Genomic DNA, 22,904 nt, shown 5'->3' with positions numbered 1-22,904 from the left:
CTCTCTGAGATGGAAGAGACCAGGCATTCAGAGGCTTGGTGGTTCTCTCTCTCTGAGATGGAAGAGACCAGGCATTCTGAGATGGAAGAGACCAGGCATTCAGAGGCTTGGTGGTTCTCTCTCTGAGATGGAAGAGACCAGACATTCTTTTACTTCTTTTGGGGGGGGCGGTGGATCAGCTTTAATATTGAGGATAGATTGTTGCTTCCATCAATGTAATTGTCTGCATCATTTTAAATCCCCCATATATTTTGGAGGTAAATACTGTATATACACTACCGTTCAGAAGTTTGGGGTCACTTAGAAATGTCCTTGTTGTTGAAAGAAAAGCACATTTTTTGTCAATTCAAATAACATCAAATTGATCAGCAATACATTAGACATTGCTAATGTTGTAAATGACTATTGTAGCTGGAAACGGCTGATTTTTAATGGAATATCTACACTGGCGTACAGAGGCCCATCATCAGCAACCATCACTCCTGTGTTCCAATGGCACGTTGTGTTAGCTAATCCAAGTGTATCAATGTCACGAGAATTAGGTTCTCAATTGTTCATACCCCAATTCATTTCAATGACTCTGTCTGCAACCAGGAATTGTAAGATACTGGTAGGAATGAAAACAGACAGAGGTCCAGTCCACAATTGTCAAATGTTTATTCACGGGAACGTTCTGGCGTGCACAGTGCAAAGACCTTCATTTTATAGTGACACACATACTTCCACACAAAACATTAGTTCTCATACGCCCACACTGTCCTGCTACCCAGCCGACATAGGGAGAGACCCTGGGTGGTTCTCAGTGTCGAGACCCTGGGTGGTTCTCAGTGCCGAGACCCTGGGAGGTTCTCAGTGCCGAGACCCTGGGTGGTTCTCAGTGCCGAGACCCTGGGTGGTTCTCAGTGCCGAGACCCTGGGTGGTTCTCAGTGCCGAGACCCTTGGTGGTTCTCAGTGCCGAGACCCTGGGTGGTTCTCAGTGCAGAGACCCTGGGAAGTCCTCAGTGCAGAGACCCTGGGAAGTCCTCAGTGCCGAGACCCTGGGTGGTTCTCAGTGCAGAGACCCTGGGAAGTCCTCAGTGCAGAGACCCTGGGAAGTCCTCAGTGCCGAGACCCTGGGTGGTTCTCAGTGCCGAGACCCTGGGAAGTCCTCAGTGCCGAGACCCTGGGAGGTTCTCAGTGCCGAGACCCTGGGAGGTTCTCAGTGCCGAGACCCTGGGAGGTTCTCAGTGCCGAGACCCTGGGAGGTTCTCAGTGCCGAGACCCTGGGAGGTTCTCAGTGCCGAGACCCTGGGTGGTTCTCAGTGCCGAGACCCTGGGTGGTTCTCAGTGCCGAGACCCTGGGTGGTTCTCAGTGCCGAGACCCTGGGTGGTTCTCAGTGCCGAGACCCTGGGAAGTCCTCAGTGCCCCAGCCAAGGTCGGCCCCGAATCTTGCTCAGACAGTCCGTTATCAAGACACTAGATATATTGTCACCAAAACATTAATTCTGACTACGAACTACACTCTCAGATATAATTCTACTGACTAAATCACACACGGCATTAAAGTAGTCTAATGATTCTAATCGATTTCATACTATCATATGGTTTCAGAGTTATGGTCTCAGAGGGTAATATTCTAATCGATTTCATACTATCGTATGGTTTCAGAGTTATGGTCTCAGAGGGTGATATTCTAATCGATTTCATACTATCGTATGGTTTCAGAGTTATGGTCTCAGAGGGTAATATTCTAATCGATTTCATACTATCGTATGGTTTCAGAGTTATGGTCTCAGAGGGTAATATTCTAATCGATTTCATACTATCGTATGGTTTCAGAGTTATGGTCTCAGAGGGTAATATTCTAATCGATTTCATACTATCGTATGGTTTCAGAGTTATGGTCTCAGAGGGTAATATTCTAATCGATTTCATACTATCGTATGGTTTCAGAGTTATGGTCTCAGAGGGTAATATTCTAATCGATTTCATACTATCGTATGGTTTCAGAGTTATGGTCTCAGAGGGTAATATTCTAATCGATTTCATACTATCGTATGGTTTCAGAGTTATGGTCTCAGAGGGTAATATTCTAATCGATTTCATACTATCGTATGGTTTCAGAGTTATGGTCTCAGAGGGTAATATTCTAATCGATTTCATACTATCGTATGGTTTCAGAGTTATGGTCTCAGAGGGTAATATTCTAATCGATTTCATACTATCGTATGGTTTCAGAGTTATGGTCTCAGAGGGTAATATTCTAATCGATTTCATACTATCATATGGTTTCAGAGTTATGGTCTCAGAGGGTGATATTCTAATCATTCTAATCATATAATTCTATTAACAATTAAAAGGCTAATTGATCATTAAAAGGCTAATTGATCGTTAGAAAACCCTTTTGCAATTTTGTTAGCACAGCTGAAAACTGTTGTCCTGATTAAATAAGCAATAAAACTGTCCTTCTTTAGACTAGTTGAGTATCTGGAGCATCAGCATTTATGGGTTTGATTACAGGCTCAAAATGTCCAGAAACAAAGACCTTTCTTCTGAAACTCGTCAGTCTATTCTTGTTCTGAGAAATGAAGGCTATTCCATACGAGAAATTGCCAAGAAACTGAAGATCTCGTACAACGCTGTGTACTACTCCCTTCACAGAACAGCGCAAACTGGCTCTAACCAGAAAAGAAAGAGGAGTGGGAGGCCCCGGTGCACAACTGGGCAAAAGGACAAGTACATTAGAGTGTCTAGTTTGAGAAACAGACTCCTCTCACACGTCCTCAACTGGCAGCTTCATGAAATATTACCCGCAAAAACAAAACACCAGTCTCACCAGTCAACAGTGAAGAGGCGACTCCGGCCTTCTAGACAGAGTTGCAAAGAAAAAGGCACATCTCTGTCCAGTGTCTGTGTTCTTTCGCCCGTCTTTAATATTTTCTTTTTATTGGCCAATCTGAGATATGGCATTTTCTTCTTTGCAGCTCTGCCTAGAAGGGCAACCGCCTGGAGTCGCCTCTTCACTGTTGACTAGTGAGACTGGTGTTTTCTTTGCAGCTCTGCCTAGAAGGGCAACCGCCTGGAGTCGCCTCTTCACTGTTGACTAGTGAGACTGGTGTTTTCTTTGCAACTCTGCCTAGAAGGGCATCATCCCAGGAGTCGCCTCTTCACTGTTGACTAGTGAGACTGGTGTTTTCTTTGCAGCTCTGCCTAGAAGGGCATCATCCCAGGAGTCGCCTCTTCACTGTTGACTAGTGAGACTGGTGTTTTCTTTGCAGCTCTGCCTAGAAGGGCATCATCCCAGGAGTCGCCTCTTCACTGTTGACTAGTGAGACTGGTGTTTTCTTTGCAGCTCTGCCTAGAAGGGCATCATCCCAGGAGTCGCCTCTTCACTGTTGACTAGTGAGACTGGTGTTTTCTTTGCAACTCTGCCTAGAAGGGCATCATCCCAGGAGTCGCCTCTTCACTGTTGACTAGTGAGACTGGTGTTTTCTTTGCATCATCCCAACTCTGCCTAGTGAACTGGGCATCATCCCAGGAGTCGCCTCTTCACTGTTGACTAGTGAGACTGGTGTTTTCTTTGCAACTCTGCCTAGAAGGCCATCATCCCCGGAGTCTCCTCTTCACTGTTGACTAGTGAGACTGGTGTTTTCTTTGCAGCTCTGCCTAGAAGGCCATCATCCCCGGAGTCGCCTCTTCACTGTTGACTAGTGAGACGGGTGTTTTCTTTGCAACTCTGCCTAGAAGGCCATCATCCCCGGAGTCTCCTCTTCACTGTTGCTTACAGAGGCTGGTTGATTTGAACGAGGAGTATTTACTGTGTCCAGAGTGCTACCAGGTCCTTCAGATATGGGTGCTTTCGAATCCAGCAGCTCAGATCTATAAGATAACTTGACAAAAGGACAATCCTCTGCCCTGTTAGAAATAGAACGACGATGGTATTTCCTATTCTGTCCCCCTTAGAAATAGAACGACGATGGTATTTCCTATTCTGTCCCCCTTAGAAATAGAACGACGATGGTATTTCCTATTCTGTCCCCTTTAGAAATAGAACGACGATGGTATTTCCTATTCTGTCCCCCTTAGAAATAGAACGACGATGGTATTTCCTATTCTGTCCCCCTTAGAAATAGAACGACGATGGTATTTCCTATTCTGTCCCCCTTAGAAATAGAACGACGATGGTATTTCCTATTCTGTCCCCCTTTAGAAATAGAACGACGATGGTATTTCCTATTCTGTCCCCCTTTAGAAATAGAACGACGATGGTATTTCCTATTCTGTCCCCCTTAGAAATAGAACGACGATGGTATTTCCTATTCTGTCCCCCTTAGAAATAGAACGACGATGGTATTTCCTATTCTGTCCCCCCCGATGGTTTTCCTATTCTGTTTAAATTACCAGTGTATTTTATTCTGTCCCCTTTAAAGTCAGCCAGGATGGTACTATTCTCTAGAAATAGCGGATGGTACTATTCTGTCCCCCTAGAAATAGAACGACGATGGTATTTCCTATTCTCCCTGTCTAGAAATAGAAGACGATGGTATTTCTATTCTGTCCCCCTTAGAAATATGGCGATGGTATTTCTATTCTGTCCCCCTTTCCCATACAATTACCAGGTTAGCCTTTTCCCTCAATAGACAGGAGAGACGTCTCTATAGCGGAGACAAACTCTCCGTCCTTGGGGATGCATTCTCCCTGTCTGTATAGACGTGTAGTCTTGTCTATGAACGACGATGGTATTTCCTATTCTGTCCCCCTTAGAAATCTAGGACCATCCCATACCCACGGTTAGCCTTTTCCCTCAATGACAGAGACATCTCTATAGCGGAGACAAACTCTCCGTCCTTGGGGATGCATTCTCCCTGTCTGTATAGACGTGTAGTCTTGTCTATGGCTCTAGGACCATCCCATACCCACGGTTAGCCTTTTCCCTCAGTGACAGAGACATCTCTATTAGCGGAGACAAACTCTCCGTCCTTGGGGATGCATTCTCCCTGTCCGTATAGACGTGTAGTCTTGTCTATGGATCTAGGGCCATCCCATACCTCATTAAACGGTTAGCCTTTTCCCTCAATGACAGAGACATCTCTATATTAAATAATATAACTCTCATCATATCATCAGTCTCCTCATTAAATAATATAACTCTTATCATAACATCAGTCTCCTTATTAGATGGTATTTCTGGCCAGAGGGTAGCGATGGTGTAATTACGTGAAGATGCTGTACTCTACCTCAACTTTTATCATTCTGGCCAGAGGGTAGTGATGGTGTAATACGTGAAGATGCTGTACTCTACCTCTACTTTTATCATTCTGGCCAGAGGGTAGTGATGGTGTAATTACGTGAAGATGCTGTACTCTACCTCAACTTTTATCATTCTGGCCAGAGGGTAGTGATGGTGTAATACGTGAAGATGCTGTACTCTACCTCAACTTTTATCATTCTGGCCAGAGGGTAGCGATGGTGTAATATGTGAAGATGCTGTACTCTACCTCAACTTTTATCATTCTGGCCAGAGGGTAGCGATGGTGTAATACGTGAAGATGCTGTACTCTACCTCAACTTTTATCATTCTGGCCAGAGGGTAGTGATGGTGTAATACGTGAAGATGCTGTACTCTACCTCAACTTTTATCATTCTGGCCAGAGGGTTGTGCTAATAGACTGTAGAAGCAGACATTTTGACTTAAGGCTCTTCTTGAAAGATGAATCTTCTCCTGGCGGTGAGACGGCGTTTTGCAAAGCAGAGGACAGACGCTTTGATCTGCTCAAGTGTTGTTGTTTTTTATTTATACAATAAGACACTTGTTCCAGGGTGTCTCCCAAATAGAACCCTTGGTCCCTCTATTGCGTAACTCTGGCCAGAAGTAGGGCACTATTTTTTTTAAATTATTTTTTATTTTCACTTTTATTTAACCAGGTAGGCTAGTTGAGAACAAGTTCTCATTTACAACTGCGACCTGGCCAAGATAAAGCAAAGCAGTGTGAACAGACAACACAGAGTTACACATGGAATAAACAATAAACAATAAACAATAAACAAGTCCTATAATGTAAGGAGTAGTAAGCATAGCAGTGTGAACAGACAACAACACAGAGTTACACATGGAGTAAACAATAAACAATAAACAATAAACAAGTCCTATAATGTAAGGAGCAGTAAAAGGGGCAGTTCAGACGCAGTGTGACATCTCAGCTGTGTATTTAACAGGAACAGGAAATAAAGATATGTTGTGAGAAGGTGTTAGTTATTCATTTAGACACGGAGGAAGGAGAAATCCTCTTGGCTCCCCGACACGGCTGCGGAGGAAGGAGAAATCCTCTTGGCTCCCCGACACGGCTGCAGAGGAAGGAGAAATCCTCTTGGCCCCCCGACACGGCTGCAGAGGAAGGAGAAATCCTCTTGGCCCCCCGACACGGCTGCGGAGGAAGGAGAAATCCTCTTGGCTCCCCGCCACGGCTGCTATAGCAGGACATCACCACTAGATGGCGCTGGAGTATTTCACTGGATGAAAGTGAACCAGGATCGACACGTTAAATAACCAGGGGATCGTCTGACCGACGATATAAAATTTAGGATCAATGCCAACTGAATGTAGGATGGTGAAACCCATTTAAAAAGGCTTAGGTGAACCACATGCGTTTGCTGTGGGTATATATATATATACATATATATAACAGTCATATGAGTCATATATATATATATATACTGAACAAAACATAGAAGCGCAACATGATCCCATGTTTCATGAACTGAATTAAAACGTCCCAGAATTCGTATATACGCACAAAAAACTTCTTATTTTTCGCAAAAAAATTGTTATTTATATTTATAAATTTATGCATAGATGTGTTTACATCCCTGTTAGTGAGCATTTCTCCTTTGCCAAGATCATCCATCCACCTGACAAGTGTGGTTTATCAATACGTTGATTATAAACAGCATGATCATTACACAGATGCACCTCGTGCTGGGGACAATAAAAGGCCACTCTATAAAAAATGTGCAGATTTGTCACAAAACACAATTCCACTCCCCAGTGGGTGGGCCACAATGACTCCCCAGTGGGTGGGCCACAATGACTCCCCAGTGGGTGGGCCACAATGCCACTCCCCAGTGGGTGGGCCACAATGCCACTCCCAGTGGGTGGGCCACAATGACTCCCCAGTGGGTGGGCCTATGCCATTGGCTTCACTTCTGCCCACATGTGAAATCCAAAGATTAGGACCGAATTAATTCAGTTCAATTGACTGATTTCCTTTATATGAAGTGTAACTCAGTAAAATCGTTGAAATCGTTGCATGTTTGTGTTTATATCTATTGTTTTGTTCAGTGTACATGACGTTTACATTCCACTGGACGAATCAACATTACAACGATCTGGTCCTCGGTGTTATTCTGAACAGAACGCCCCACTCTGGACTGAACCTGACCTCGGTGTTATTCTGAATAGAACGCCCCACTCTGGACTGAACCTGACCTCGGTGTTATTCTGAACAGAACGCCTCACTCTGGACTGAACCTGACCTCGGTGTTATTCTGAACAGAACTCCCCACTCTGGACTGAACCTGACCTCGGTGTTATTCTGAACAGAACGCCCCACTCTGGACTGAACCTGACCTCGGTGTTATTCTGAACAAAACGCCAGGCCTATCAGTCACGGACCAGGTTTCAGCTGAGCGGTGATGAATGACGACTCAGAGAATTAATTCCAAACGAAACCAGTTATAACAGTCATATGAGTCGTTATAACAGTCATATGAGTCATTATAACAGTCTTATGAGTCGTTATAGCAGTCTTATGAGTCGTTATAACAGTCTTATGAGTCATTATAACAGTCTTATGAGTCGTTATAGCAGTCTTATGAGTCATTATAACAGTCTTATGAGTCGTTATAACAGTCATATGAGTCATTATAACAGTCTTATGAGTCGTTATAGCAGTCTTATGAGTCGTTATAGCAGTCTTATGAGTCATTATAACAGTCATATGAGTCGTTATAACAGTCTTATGAGTCATTATAACAGCCATATGAGTCGTTATAACAGTCGTATGAGTCGTTATAACAGTCTTATGAGTCGTTATAACAGTCATATGAGTCGTTATAACAGTCTTATGAGTCGTTATAACAGCCATATGAGTCGTTATAACAGTCATATGAGTCGTTATAACAGTCTTATGAGTCGTTATAACAGTCTTATGAGTCGTTATAACAGTCTTATGAGTCGTTATAACAGTCTTATGAGTCGTCATAACAGCTTTAACAAACAGCTATTTGGGCGTTCATAGACAGGCCATTGCTAATCCATGTTGTTGTGACCCTGGTCTTACATTCAGCTGTCCCTGCCATTACCATATCTCTGTCCGCGTTCAAAATGGTACCCTATTCCCTATGGGCCCTTGTCAAAAGTAGTGCACTATATAGGGAATAGGGTGCCATTACCATCTCTCTGTCTGGGTTCAAAATGGCACCCTATTCCCTATGGGCTCTGGTCAAAAGTAGTGCACTATGTAGGGAATAGGGTGCCATTACCATCTGTCTGTCTGGGTTCAAAATGTTACCCTATTCCCTATGGGCCCTGGTCAAAAGTAGTGCACTATGTAGGGAATAGGGTGCCATTACCATCTGTCTGTCTGGGTTCAAAATGGAACCCTATTCCCTATGGTCCTGGTCAAAAGTAGTGCACTATGTAGGGAATAGGGTGCCATTACCATCTGTCTGTCTGGGTTCAAAATGGAACCCTATTCCCTATGGCCCTGGTCAAAAGTAGTGCACTATATAGGGAATAGGGTGCCATTACCATCTCTTTGACTGCGTTCAAAATGGCACCCTATTCCCTATGGGCTCTGGTCAAAAGTAGTGCACTATGTAGGGAATAGGGTGCCATTTGAGACGTGTCTCTGTGTGTTTACATGGTTGTCAAGGTAACACTACCCAGGTCCCTGTGTCGAGGCCAGCCAGCACCTCGCAAACAGCCTCCTCTCCTCTAACTGTCCCAGTACCTGGCAAACAGCCTCCTCTCCTCTAACAGTACCTGGACACAGACTCCTCTCCTGTACCTGTCCCAGCATCTGGCCACAGACTCTTCTCCTCTAACTGTCCCAGTACCTCGCAAACAGCCTCCTCTCCTGTACCTGTCCCAGTACCTGGCAAACAGCCTCCTCTCCTCTAACTGTCCCAGTACCTGGACACAGACCCCTCTCCTGTACCTGTCCCAGTACCTGGCAAACAGCCTCCTCTCCTCTAACTGTCCCAGTACCTGGCCACAGACTCCTCTCCTGTACCTGTCCCAGCAAGTGGCAAACAGCCTCCTCTCCTGTACCTGTCCCAGCACCTGTCAAACAGCCTCCTCTCCTGTACCTGTCCCAGCACCTTGCAAACAGCCTCCTCTCCTGTACCTGTCCCAGCACCTGGCCACAGACTCCTCTCCTGTACCTGTCCCAGCACCTCGCAAACAGTCTCCTCTCCTGTAACTGTCCCAGACCTGGCCACAGACTCCTCTCCTGTGACTGTCCCAGATCATCTCTGTTTATCACGGATGTAAACATACAGGAGCATGGGTTGTGTAAGGCAGACAGGAGGAGGAGGAGAGGGGGAGAGAGAAAGAGAGGGAGAGAGAGAGAGAGAGAGAGAGAGGGAGAGAGAGAGAGAGAGAGCGAGAGAGAGCGAGAGAGAGAGAGGGAGAGAGAGAGAAGGGCAGTCACATGCGAGGCTGCTGGGGTGTTGCTAAAGAGTGGGGTCTATATTTAAACAGGAATGTACACAGAGCCAGAGACCTCATGGAAAGAGACCATAACAACAAACACAGAACAGTTTCTCTACAAACAGCCCCTCCTTCACTTATAGAGAACCACCAGTAGGAGAGAGAAGGGGGGGAGAGGGGGGGGGGGCGAGAGAGAGAGATGGGGGGCGAGAGAGAGAGATGGGGGCGAGAGAGAGAGATAGAAGGGGGGGAGAGAGAGAGAGAGAGAGAGAGAGAGAGAGAGAGAGAGATGTCTGGGTGAATGTTGCTGATAGCAGAGCTGAGTGAAAGGACCTCAGACGCATTAGAAGACTGAGACAAGGTAAGGAAGGAAGGAAGGTGTGTCGTACTGAAGGTGTAGAGGTTGACCTGCTGAATGTAGCTGACTGTAAACATGGATAATGATCAACGTTTACCCATAAATCAGATGAAAAAACAACCAGAGTTATTCTAACATTCTGTTGGCTGTGAATGGTGAACGATCCAGTGTAGTAATCTGACTAGCTGCTGATTGATTAATCAACCTGTTTTCAACGTCTTAGGTTAGGAGAAAACAATAACAAGTTGATATCAAACGTAGTAATCTGACTAGCTGCTGATTGATTAATCAACCTGTTTTCAATGTCTTAGGTTAGGAGAAAACAATAACAAGTGTATATCAAACGTAGTAATCTGACTAGCTGCTGATTGATTAATCAACCTGTTTTCAACGTCTTAGGTTAGGAGAAAACAATAACAAGTTGATATCAAACGTAGTAATCTGACTAGCTGCTGATTGATTAATCAACCTGTTTTCAACGTCTTAGGTTAGGAGAAAACAAAAACAAGTGTATATCAAACGTAGTAATCTGTGTTTGAATAATGTACTGTACTGTAACTATTATATCAAGCTAATGATTCTCATTTAAAACAGTTCATTCGTTGATTTGCGGAGCGCTTGTTGACCTACATTCTGCTATAGGTCAGGTTGAGGTTATTACCATGGATACTTGACACGTTTGCCCGTGTGTAAACAGTCATATGAAACGGGATAGAAATATTATTGTCACGGGATGTTGTAGGATGAGGACCAAGGTGCAGCGTGAGGAGCGTACATTTTCTTTATTTTAAGCAAAATGTCACCAAACGAAAACAATAAACACTACAAAAACAAACCGTGAAGCTCACAAACAAAGTGCTCTAATCAGACACATTAAAGGATCTCTAAGGTTAGGGCGTGACAGTACCCCCTCCCCCAAAGGTGCGGTCAGGGCTTGACAGTACCCCCCCCCAAAGGTGCGGTCAGGGCGTGACAGTACCCCCTCCCCCAAAGGTGCGGCCAGTGCGTGACAGTACTTCTCCCCCCAAAGGTGCGGTCTCCGGCCGCAAAACCTAAACCTATAGGGAAGGGTCTGGGTGGGCATCTATCAGAGGCAGTTGTCTATCATTGTCTTTTGATTGGGAGTCATACTTAGGCAGCCTGTTTTCCACCTGAGCTTTGGTCTCATTCTGACGACGGACGTAACAATAGCGTTATTGTTGGTGTGTCTTGGTCCGTGAGACTAAATGGAGATGGTGTCTGACTCCAGGGTAATCAGACCATCCTATCCAATAACAAGTTGTATTGTTGGTGTGTCTTGGTCCATGAGACTAAATGGGGATGGTGTCTGACTCCAGGGTAATCAGACCATCCTATCCAATAACAAGTTGTATTGTTGGTGTGTCTTGGTCCATGAGACTAAATGGAGATGGTGTCTGACTCCAGGGTAATCAGACCATCCTATCCAATAACAAGTTGTATTGTTGGTGTGTCTTGGTCCATGAGACTAAATGGAGATGGTGTCTGACTGGGTAATCAGACCATCCTATCCAATAACAAGTTGTATTGTTAGTGTGTCTTGGTCCATGAGACTAAATGGAGATGGTGTCTGACTGGGTAATCAGACCATCCTAACCAATAACAAGTTGTATTGTTGGTGTGTCTTGGTCCATGAGACTAAATGGAGATGGTGTCTGACTCCAGGGTAATCAGACCATCCTAACCAATAACAAGTTGTATTGTTGGTGTGTCTTGGTCCATGAGACTAAATGGAGATGGTGTCTGACTCCAGGGTAATCAGACCATCCTAACCAATAACAAGTTGTATTGTTGGTGTGTCTTGGTCCATGAGACTAAATGGAGATGGTGTCTGACTCCAGGGTAATCAGACCATCCTAACCAATAACAAGTTGTATTGTTGGTGTGTCTTGGTCCATGAGACTAAATGGAGATGGTGTCTGACTCCAGGGTAATCAGACCATCCTAACCAATAACAAGTTGTATTGTTGGTGTGTCTTGGTCCATGAGACTAAATGGAGATGGTGTCTGACTCCAGGGTAATCAGACCATCCTAACCAATAACAAGTTGTATTGTTGGTGTGTCTTGGTCCGTGAGACTAAATGGAGATGGTGTCTGACTCCAGGGTAATCAGACCATCCTATCCAATAACAAGTTGTATTGTTGGTGTGTCTTGGTCCATGAGACTAAATGGAGATGGTGTCTGACTCCAGGGTAATCAGACCATCCTAACCAATAACAAGTTGTATTGTTGGTGTGTCTTGGTCCATGAGACTAAATGGAGATGGTGTCTGACTCCAGGGTAATCAGACCATCCTATCCAATAACAAGTTGTATTGTTGGTGTGTCTTGGTCCATGAGACTAAATGGAGATGGTGTCTGACTCCAGGGTAATCAGACCATCCTATCCAATAACAAGTTGTATTGTTGGTGTGTCTTGGTCCATGAGACTAAATGGAGATGGTGTCTGACTCCAGGGTAATCAGACCATCCTATCCAATAACAAGTTGTATTGTTGGTGTGTCTTGGTCCATGAGACTAAATGGGGATGGTGTCTGACTCCAGGGTAATCAGACCATCCTATCCAATAACAAGTTGTATTGTTGGTGTGTCTTGGTCCATGAGACTAAATGGAGATGGTGTCTGACTCCAGGGTAATCAGACCATCCTAACCAATAACAAGTTGTATTGTTGGTGTGTCTTGGTCCATGAGACTAAATGGAGATGGTGTCTGACTCCAGGGTAATCAGACCATCCTATCCAATAACAAGTTGTATTGTTGGTGTGTCTTGGTCCATGAGACTAAATGGAGATGGTGTCTGACTCCAGGGTAATCAGACCATCCTATCCAATAACAAGTTGTATTGTTGGTGTGTCTTGGTCCATGAGACTAAATGGGGATGGTGTCTGACTCCAGGGTAATCAGACCATCCTATCCAATAACAAGTTGTATTGTTGGTGTGTCTTGGTCCATGAGACTAAATGGGGATGGTGTCTGACTGGGTAATCAGACCATCCTAACCAATAACAAGTTGTATTGTTGGTGTGTCTTGGTCCGTGAGACTAAATGGGGATGGTGTCTGACTCCAGGGTAATCAGACCATCCTAACCAATAACAAGTTGTATTGTTGGTGTGTCTTGGTCCATGAGACTAAATGGGGATGGTGTCTGACTCCAGGGTAATCAGACCATCCTATCCAATAACAAGTTGTATTGTTGGTGTGTCTTGGTCCGTGAGACTAAATGGGGATGGTGTCTGACTCCAGGGTAATCAGACCATCCTATCCAATAACAAGTTGTATTGTTGGTGTGTCTTGGTCCATGAGACTAAATGGGGATGGTGTCTGACTGGGTAATCAGACCATCCTAACCAATAACAAGTTGTATTGTTGGTGTGTCTTGGTCCGTGAGACTAAATGGGGATGGTGGACTCCAGGGTAATGTAACTGTACTGAGACTAAATGGAGATGGTGTCTGAGGGTAATCAGACCATCCTATCCAATAACAAGTTGTATTGTTGGTGTGTCTTGGTCCATGAGACTAAATGGAGATGGTGTCTGACTCCAGGGTAATCAGACCATCCTAACCAATAACAAGTTGTATTGTTGGTGTGTCTTGGTCCGTGAGACTAAATGGAGATGGTGTCCGACTCCAGGGTAATCAGACCATCCTATCCAATAACAAGTTGTATTGTTGGTGTGTCTTGGTCCGTGAGACTAAATGGAGATGGTGTCTGACTGGGTAATCAGACCATCCTATCCAATAACAAGTTGTATTGTTGGTGTGTCTTGGTCCATGAGACTAAATGGAGATGGTGTCTGACTCCAGGGTAATCAGACCATCCTATCCAATAACAAGTTGTATTGTTGGTGTGTCTTGGTCCGTGAGACTAAATGGAGATGGTGTCTGACTGGGTAATCAGACCATCCTATCCAATAACAAGTTGTATTGTTGGTGTGTCTTGGTCCATGAGACTAAATGGAGATGGTGTCTGACTCCAGGGTAATCAGACCATCCTAACCAATAACAAGTTGTATTGTTGGTGTGTCTTGGTCCATGAGACTAAATGGAGATGGTGTCTGACTCCAGGGTAATCAGACCATCCTATCCAATAACAAGTTGTATTGTTGGTGTGTCTTGGTCCGTGAGACTAAATGGGGATGGTGTCTGACTCCAGGGTAATCAGACCATCCTAACCAATAACAAGTTGTATTGTTGGTGTGTCTTGGTCCATGAGACTAAATGGGGATGGTGTCTGACTCCAGGGTAATCAGACCATCCTATCCAATAACAAGTTGTATTGTTGGTGTGTCTTGGTCCGTGAGACTAAATGGGGATGGTGTCTGACTCCAGGGTAATCAGACCATCCTATCCAATAACAAGTTGTATTGTTGGTGTGTCTTGGTCCATGAGACTAAATGGGGATGGTGTCTGACTGGGTAATCAGACCATCCTAACCAATAACAAGTTGTATTGTTGGTGTGTCTTGGTCCGTGAGACTAAATGGGGATGGTGTCTGACTCCAGGGTAATCAGACCATCCTATCCAATAACAAGTTGTATTGTTGGTGTGTCTTGGTCCATGAGACTAAATGGAGATGGTGTCTGACTGGGTAATCAGACCATCCTATCCAATAACAAGTTGTATTGTTGGTGTGTCTTGGTCCATGAGACTAAATGGAGATGGTGTCTGACTCCAGGGTAATCAGACCATCCTAACCAATAACAAGTTGTATTGTTGGTGTGTCTTGGTCCATGAGACTAAATGGAGATGGTGTCTGACTCCAGGGTAATCAGACCATCCTAACCAATAACAAGTTGTATTGTTGGTGTGTCTTGGTCCATGAGACTAAATGGAGATGGTGTCTGACTCCAGGGTAATCAGACCATCCTAACCAATAACAAGTTGTATTGTTGGTGTGTCTTGGTCCGTGAGACTAAATGGAGATGGTGTCTGACTCCAGGGTAATCAGACCATCCTATCCAATAACAAGTTGTATTGTTGGTGTGTCTTGGTCCATGAGACTAAATGGAGATGGTGTCTGACTCCAGGGTAATCAGACCATCCTAACCAATAACAAGTTGTATTGTTGGTGTGTCTTGGTCCATGAGACTAAATGGAGATGGTGTCTGACTCCAGGGTAATCAGACCATCCTATCCAATAACAAGTTGTATTGTTGGTGTGTCTTGGTCCGTGAGACTAAATGGAGATGGTGTCTGACTCCAGGGTAATCAGACCATCCTATCCAATAACAAGTTGTATTGTTGGTGTGTCTTGGTCCATGAGACTAAATGGAGATGGTGTCTGACTCCAGGGTAATCAGACCATCCTAACCAATAACAAGTTGTATTGTTGGTGTGTCTTGGTCCATGAGACTAAATGGAGATGGTGTCTGACTCCAGGGTAATCAGACCATCCTATCCAATAACAAGTTGTATTGTTGGTGTGTCTTGGTCCATGAGACTAAATGGAGATGGTGTCTGACTCCAGGGTAATCAGACCATCCTATCCAATAACAAGTTGTATTGTTGGTGTGTCTTGGTCCATGAGACTAAATGGAGATGGTGTCTGACTCCAGGGTAATCAGACCATCCTATCCAATAACAAGTTGTAACATGAGACTAAATGATTGTTGGTGACCATCCTGTCAAGTTGTATTGTTGGTGTGTCTTGGTCCATGAGACTAAATGGGGATGGTGTCTGACTCCAGGGTAATCAGACCATCCTATCCAATAACAAGTTGTATTGTTGGTGTGTCTTGGTCCATGAGACTAAATGGAGATGGTGTCTGACTCCAGGGTAATCAGACCATCCTAACCAATAACAAGTTGTATTGTTGGTGTGTCTTGGTCCATGAGACTAAATGGAGATGGTGTCTGACTCCAGGGTAATCAGACCATCCTATCCAATAACAAGTTGTATTGTTGGTGTGTCTTGGTCCATGAGACTAAATGGAGATGGTGTCTGACTCCAGGGTAATCAGACCATCCTATCCAATAACAAGTTGTATTGTTGGTGTGTCTTGGTCCGTGAGACTAAATGGGGATGGTGTCTGACTCCAGGGTAATCAGACCATCCTATCCAATAACAAGTTGTATTGTTGGTGTGTCTTGGTCCATGAGACTAAATGGGGATGGTGTCTGACTGGGTAATCAGACCATCCTAACCAATAACAAGTTGTATTGTTGGTGTGTCTTGGTCCGTGAGACTAAATGGGGATGGTGTCTGACTCCAGGGTAATCAGACCATCCTAACCAATAACAAGTTGTATTGTTGGTGTGTCTTGGTCCATGAGACTAAATGGGGATGGTGTCTGACTCCAGGGTAATCAGACCATCCTATCCAATAACAAGTTGTATTGTTGGTGTGTCTTGGTCCGTGAGACTAAATGGGGATGGTGTCTGACTCCAGGGTAATCAGACCATCCTATCCAATAACAAGTTGTATTGTTGGTGTGTCTTGTCCATGAGACTAAATGGGGATGGTGTCTTGGGTAATCAGACCATCCTAACCAATAACAAGTTGTATTGTTGGTGTGTCTTGGTCCGTGAGACTAAATGGGGATGGTGTCTGACTCCAGGGTAATCAGACCATCCTAACCAATAACAAGTTGTATTGTTGGTGTGTCTTGGTCCATGAGACTAAATGGAGATGGTGTCTGACTCCAGGGTAATCAGACCATCCTATCCAATAACAAGTTGTATTGTTGGTGTGTCTTGGTCCATGAGACTAAATGGAGATGGTGTCTGACTGGGTAATCAGACCATCCTATCCAATAACAAGTTGTATTGTTGGTGTGTCTTGGTCCATGAGACTAAATGGAGATGGTGTCTGACTCCAGGGTAATCAGACCATCCTATCCAATAACAAGTTGTATTGTTGGTGTGTCTTGGTCCGTGAGACTAAATGGAGATGGTGTCTGACTGGGTAATCAGACCATCCTATCCAATAACAAGTTGTATTGTTGGTGTGTCTTGGTCCATGAGACTAAATGGAGATGGTGTCTGACTCCAGGGTAATCAGACCATCCTAACCAATAACAAGTTGTATTGTTGGTGTGTCTTGGTCCATGAGACTAAATGGAGATGGTGTCTGACTCCAGGGTAATCAGACCATCCTATCCAATAACAAGTTGTATTGTTGGTGTGTCTTGGTCCGTGAGACTAAATGGGGATGGTGTCTGACTCCAGGGTAATCAGACCATCCTAACCAATAACAAGTTGTATTGTTGGTGTGTCTTGGTCCATGAGACTAAATGGGGATGGTGTCTGACTCCAGGGTAATCAGACCATCCTATCCAATAACAAGTTGTATTGTTGGTGTGTCTTGGTCCGTGAGACTAAATGGGGATGGTGTCTGACTCCAGGGTAATCAGACCATCCTATCCAATAACAAGTTGTATTGTTGGTGTGTCTTGGTCCATGAGACTAAATGGGGATGGTGTCTGACTGGGTAATCAGACCATCCTAACCAATAACAAGTTGTATTGTTGGTGTGTCTTGGTCCGTGAGACTAAATGGGGATGGTGTCTGACTCCAGGGTAATCAGACCATCCTATCCAATAACAAGTTGTATTGTTGGTGTGTCTTGGTCCATGAGACTAAATGGAGATGGTGTCTGACTGGGTAATCAGACCATCCTATCCAATAACAAGTTGTATTGTTGGTGTGTCTTGGTCCATGAGACTAAATGGAGATGGTGTCTGACTCCAGGGTAATCAGACCATCCTAACCAATAACAAGTTGTATTGTTGGTGTGTCTTGGTCCATGAGACTAAATGGAGATGGTGTCTGACTGGGTAATCAGACCATCCTATCCAATAACAAGTTGTATTGTTGGTGTGTCTTGGTCCATGAGACTAAATGGAGATGGTGTCTGACTCCAGGGTAATCAGACCATCCTAACCAATAACAAGTTGTATTGTTGGTGTGTCTTGGTCCATGAGACTAAATGGAGATGGTGTCTGACTCCAGGGTAATCAGACCATCCTATCCAATAACAAGTTGTATTGTTGGTGTGTCTTGGTCCGTGAGACTAAATGGAGATGGTGTCTGACTGAGACTAAATGGAGATGGTGTCTGACTCCAGGGTAATCAGACCATCCTATCCAATAACAAGTTGTATTGTTGGTGTGTCTTGGTCCATGAGACTAAATGGAGATGGTGTCTGACTCCAGGGTAATCAGACCATCCTATCCAATAACAAGTTGTATTGTTGGTGTGTCTTGGTCCATGAGACTAAATGGAGATGGTGTCTGACTCCAGGGTAATCAGACCATCCTAACCAATAACAAGTTGTATTGTTGGTGTGTCTTGGTCCATGAGACTAAATGGAGATGGTGTCTGACTCCAGGGTAATCAGACCATCCTATCCAATAACAAGTTGTATTGTTGGTGTGTCTTGGTCCGTGAGACTAAATGGAGATGGTGTCTGACTCCAGGGTAATCAGACCATCCTAACCAATAACAAGTTGTATTGTTGGTGTGTCTTGGTCCATGAGACTAAATGGAGATGGTGTCTGACTCCAGGGTAATCAGACCATCCTATCCAATAACAAGTTGTATTGTTGGTGTGTCTTGGTCCATGAGACTAAATGGAGATGGTGTCTGACTCCAGGGTAATCAGACCATCCTATCCAATAACAAGTTGTATTGTTGGTGTGTCTTGGTCCATGAGACTAAATGGAGATGGTGTCTGACTCCAGGGTAATCAGACCATCCTATCCAATAACAAGTTGTATTGTTGGTGTGTCTTGGTCCATGAGACTAAATGGGATGGTGTCTGACTCCAGGGTAATCAGACCATCCTATCCAATAACAAGTTGTATTGTTGGTGTGTCTTGGTCCATGAGACTAAATGGGGATGGTGTCTGACTGGGTAATCAGACCATCCTAACCAATAACAAGTTGTATTGTTGGTGTGTCTTGGTCCATGAGACTAAATGGGGATGGTGTCTGACTCCAGGGTAATCAGACCATCCTAACCAATAACAAGTTGTATTGTTGGTGTGTCTTGGTCCATGAGACTAAATGGGGATGGTGTCTGACTCCAGGGTAATCAGACCATCCTATCCAATAACAAGTTGTATTGTTGGTGTGTCTTGGTCCATGAGACTAAATGGGGATGGTGTCTGACTCCAGGGTAATCAGACCATCCTATCCAATAACAAGTTGTATTGTTGGTGTGTCTTGGTCCATGAGACTAAATGGGGATGGTGTCTGACTCCAGGGTAATCAGACCATCCTAACCAATAACAAGTTGTATTGTTGGTGTGTCTTGGTCCGTGAGACTAAATGGGGATGGTGTCTGACTCCAGGGTAATCAGACCATCCTATCCAATAACAAGTTGTATTGTTGGTGTGTCTTGGTCCATGAGACTAAATGGAGATGGTGTCTGACTCCAGGGTAATCAGACCATCCTAACCAATAACAAGTTGTATTGTTGGTGTGTCTTGGTCCATGAGACTAAATGGAGATGGTGTCTGACTCCAGGGTAATCAGACCATCCTAACCAATAACAAGTTGTATTGTTGGTGTGTCTTGGTCCATGAGACTAAATGGAGATGGTGTCTGACTCCAGGGTAATCAGACCATCCTATCCAATAACAAGTTGTATTGTTGGTGTGTCTTGGTCCATGAGACTAAATGGAGATGGTGTCTGACTCCAGGGTAATCAGACCATCCTAACCAATAACAAGTTGTATTGTTGGTGTGTCTTGGTCCATGAGACTAAATGGAGATGGTGTCTGACTCCAGGGTAATCAGACCATCCTAACCAATAACAAGTTGTATTGTTGGTGTGTCTTGGTCCATGAGACTAAATGGAGATGGTGTCTGACTCCAGGGTAATCAGACCATCCTATCCAATAACAAGTTGTATTGTTGGTGTGTCTTGGTCCGTGAGACTAAATGGAGATGGTGTCTGACTCCAGGGTAATCAGACCATCCTATCCAATAACAAGTTGTATTGTTGGTGTGTCTTGGTCCATGAGACTAAATGGAGATGGTGTCTGACTCCAGGGTAATCAGACCATCCTAACCAATAACAAGTTGTATTGTTGGTGTGTCTTGGTCCATGAGACTAAATGGGAGATGGTGTCTGACTCATGAGACAGGGTAATCAGACCATCCTATCCAATAACAAGTTGTATTGTTGGTGTGTCTTGGTCCATGAGACTAAATGGAGATGGTGTGTCTGAGACTAAATGGAGATGGTGTCTGACTCAGGGTAATCCATCCTATCCAATAACAAGTTGTATTGTTGGTGTGTCTTGGTCCATGAGACTAAATGGAGATGGTGTCTGACTCCAGGGTAATCAGACCATCCTAACCAATAACAAGTTGTATTGTTGGTGTGTCTTGGTCCATGAGACTAAATGGAGATGGTGTCTGACTCCAGGGTAATCAGACCATCCTATCCAATAACAAGTTGTATTGTTGGTGTGTCTTGGTCCATGAGACTAAATGGGGATGGTGTCTGACTCCAGGGTAATCAGACCATCCTATCCAATAACAAGTTGTATTGTTGGTGTGTCTTGGTCCATGAGACTAAATGGGGATGGTGTCTGACTGGGTAATCAGACCATCCTAACCAATAACAAGTTGTATTGTTGGTGTGTCTTGGTCCGTGAGACTAAATGGGGATGGTGTCTGACTCCAGGGTAATCAGACCATCCTAACCAATAACAAGTTGTATTGTTGGTGTGTCTTGGTCCATGAGACTAAATGGGGATGGTGTCTGACTCCAGGGTAATCAGACCATCCTATCCAATAACAAGTTGTATTGTTGGTGTGTCTTGGTCCGTGAGACTAAATGGGGATGGTGTCTGACTCCAGGGTAATCAGACCATCCTATCCAATAACAAGTTGTATTGTTGGTGTGTCTTGGTCCATGAGACTAAATGGGGATGGTGTCTGACTCCAGGGTAATCAGACCATCCTATCCAATAACAAGTTGTATTGTTGGTGTGTCTTGGTCCATGAGACTAAATGGGGATGGTGTCTGACTCCAGGGTAATCAGACCATCCTAACCAATAACAAGTTGTATTGTTGGTGTGTCTTGGTCCATGAGACTAAATGGGGATGGTGTCTGACTCCAGGGTAATCAGACCATCCTAACCAATAACAAGTTGTATTGTTGGTGTGTCTTGGTCCATGAGACTAAATGGAGATGGTGTCTGACTCCAGGGTAATCAGACCATCCTAACCAATAACAAGTTGTATTGTTGGTGTGTCTTGGTCCATGAGACTAAATGGAGATGGTGTCTGACTCCAGGGTAATCAGACCATCCTATCCAATAACAAGTTGTATTGTTGGTGTGTCTTGGTCCATGAGACTAAATGGAGATGGTGTCTGACTCCAGGGTAATCAGACCATCCTATCCAATAACAAGTTGTATTGTTGGTGTGTCTTGGTCCATGAGACTAAATGGAGATGGTGTCTGACTCCAGGGTAATCAGACCATCCTAACCAATAACAAGTTGTATTGTTGGTGTGTCTTGGTCCATGAGACTAAATGGAGATGGTGTCTGACTCCAGGGTAATCAGACCATCCTATCCAATAACAAGTTGTATTGTTGGTGTGTCTTGGTCCATGAGACTAAATGGAGATGGTGTCTGACTCCAGGGTAATCAGACCATCCTATCCAATAACAAGTTGTATTGTTGGTGTGTCTTGGTCCATGAGACTAAATGGGGATGGTGTCTGACTCCAGGGTAATCAGACCATCCTATCCAATAACAAGTTGTATTGTTGGTGTGTCTTGGTCCATGAGACTAAATGGAGATGGTGTCTGACTCCAGGGTAATCAGACCATCCTATCCAATAACAAGTTGTATTGTTGGTGTGTCTTGGTCCATGAGACTAAATGGGGATGGTGTCTGACTCCAGGGTAATCAGACCATCCTATCCAATAACAAGTTGTATTGTTGGTGTGTCTTGGTCCATGAGACTAAATGGGGATGGTGTCTGACTCCAGGGTAATCAGACCATCCTAACCAATAACAAGTTGTATTGTTGGTGTGTCTTGGTCCATGAGACTAAATGGGGATGGTGTCTGACTCCAGGGTAATCAGACCATCCTAACCAATAACAAGTTGTATTGTTGGTGTGTCTTGGTCCATGAGACTAAATGGGATGGTGTCTGACTCCAGGGTAATCAGACCATCCTATCCAATAACAAGTTGTATTGTTGGTGTGTCTTGGTCCGTGAGACTAAATGGGGATGGTGTCTGACTCCAGGGTAATCAGACCATCCTATCCAATAACAAGTTGTATTGTTGGTGTGTCTTGGTCCATGAGACTAAATGGGGATGGTGTCTGACTGGGTAATCAGACCATCCTAACCAATAACAAGTTGTATTGTTGGTGTGTCTTGGTCCGTGAGACTAAATGGGGATGGTGTCTGACTCCAGGGTAATCAGACCATCCTAACCAATAACAAGTTGTATTGTTGGTGTGTCTTGGTCCATGAGACTAAATGGGGATGGTGTCTGACTCCAGGGTAATCAGACCATCCTAACCAATAACAAGTTGTATTGTTGGTGTGTCTTGGTCCGTGAGACTAAATGGAGATGGTGTCTGACTCCAGGGTAATCAGACCATCCTATCCAATAACAAGTTGTATTGTTGGTGTGTCTTGGTCCATGAGACTAAATGGAGATGGTGTCTGACTCCAGGGTAATCAGACCATCCTAACCAATAACAAGTTGTATTGTTGGTGTGTCTTGGTATGAGACTAAATGGGAGATGGTGTCTGACTCCAGGGTAATCAGACCATCCTATCCAATAACAAGTTGTATTGTTGGTGTGTGTATTGTTGGTGTGTCTTGGTCCATGAGACTAAATGGGGA

The 22,904-nt window shown here is 44.3% G+C and overlaps 1 protein-coding gene across 1 annotated transcript in view; it reads left to right on the top strand.

Moving 5' to 3' along the window:
- Positions 1-9,949: 9,949 nt before the first annotated feature.
- LOC115118446 (kelch-like protein 38) overlaps positions 9,950-22,904 on the top strand; it is a 27,986-nt gene continuing 15,031 nt past the window's right edge. The window contains exon 1 of the mRNA XM_065027298.1: positions 9,950-10,054. The gene's annotated coding sequence lies outside the window, so the exon portion shown is untranslated. The remainder of the gene's footprint in view (positions 10,055-22,904) is intronic.

The sequence above is a fragment of the Oncorhynchus nerka genome, linkage group LG14, assembly GCF_034236695.1.
Source record: "Oncorhynchus nerka isolate Pitt River linkage group LG14, Oner_Uvic_2.0, whole genome shotgun sequence".
In the NCBI taxonomy this organism is placed as follows: Eukaryota; Metazoa; Chordata; class Actinopteri; order Salmoniformes; family Salmonidae; genus Oncorhynchus; species Oncorhynchus nerka.
Note: the sequence above shows the minus strand (reverse complement) of the source record. Positions and strands in the feature narration are given on the sequence as shown.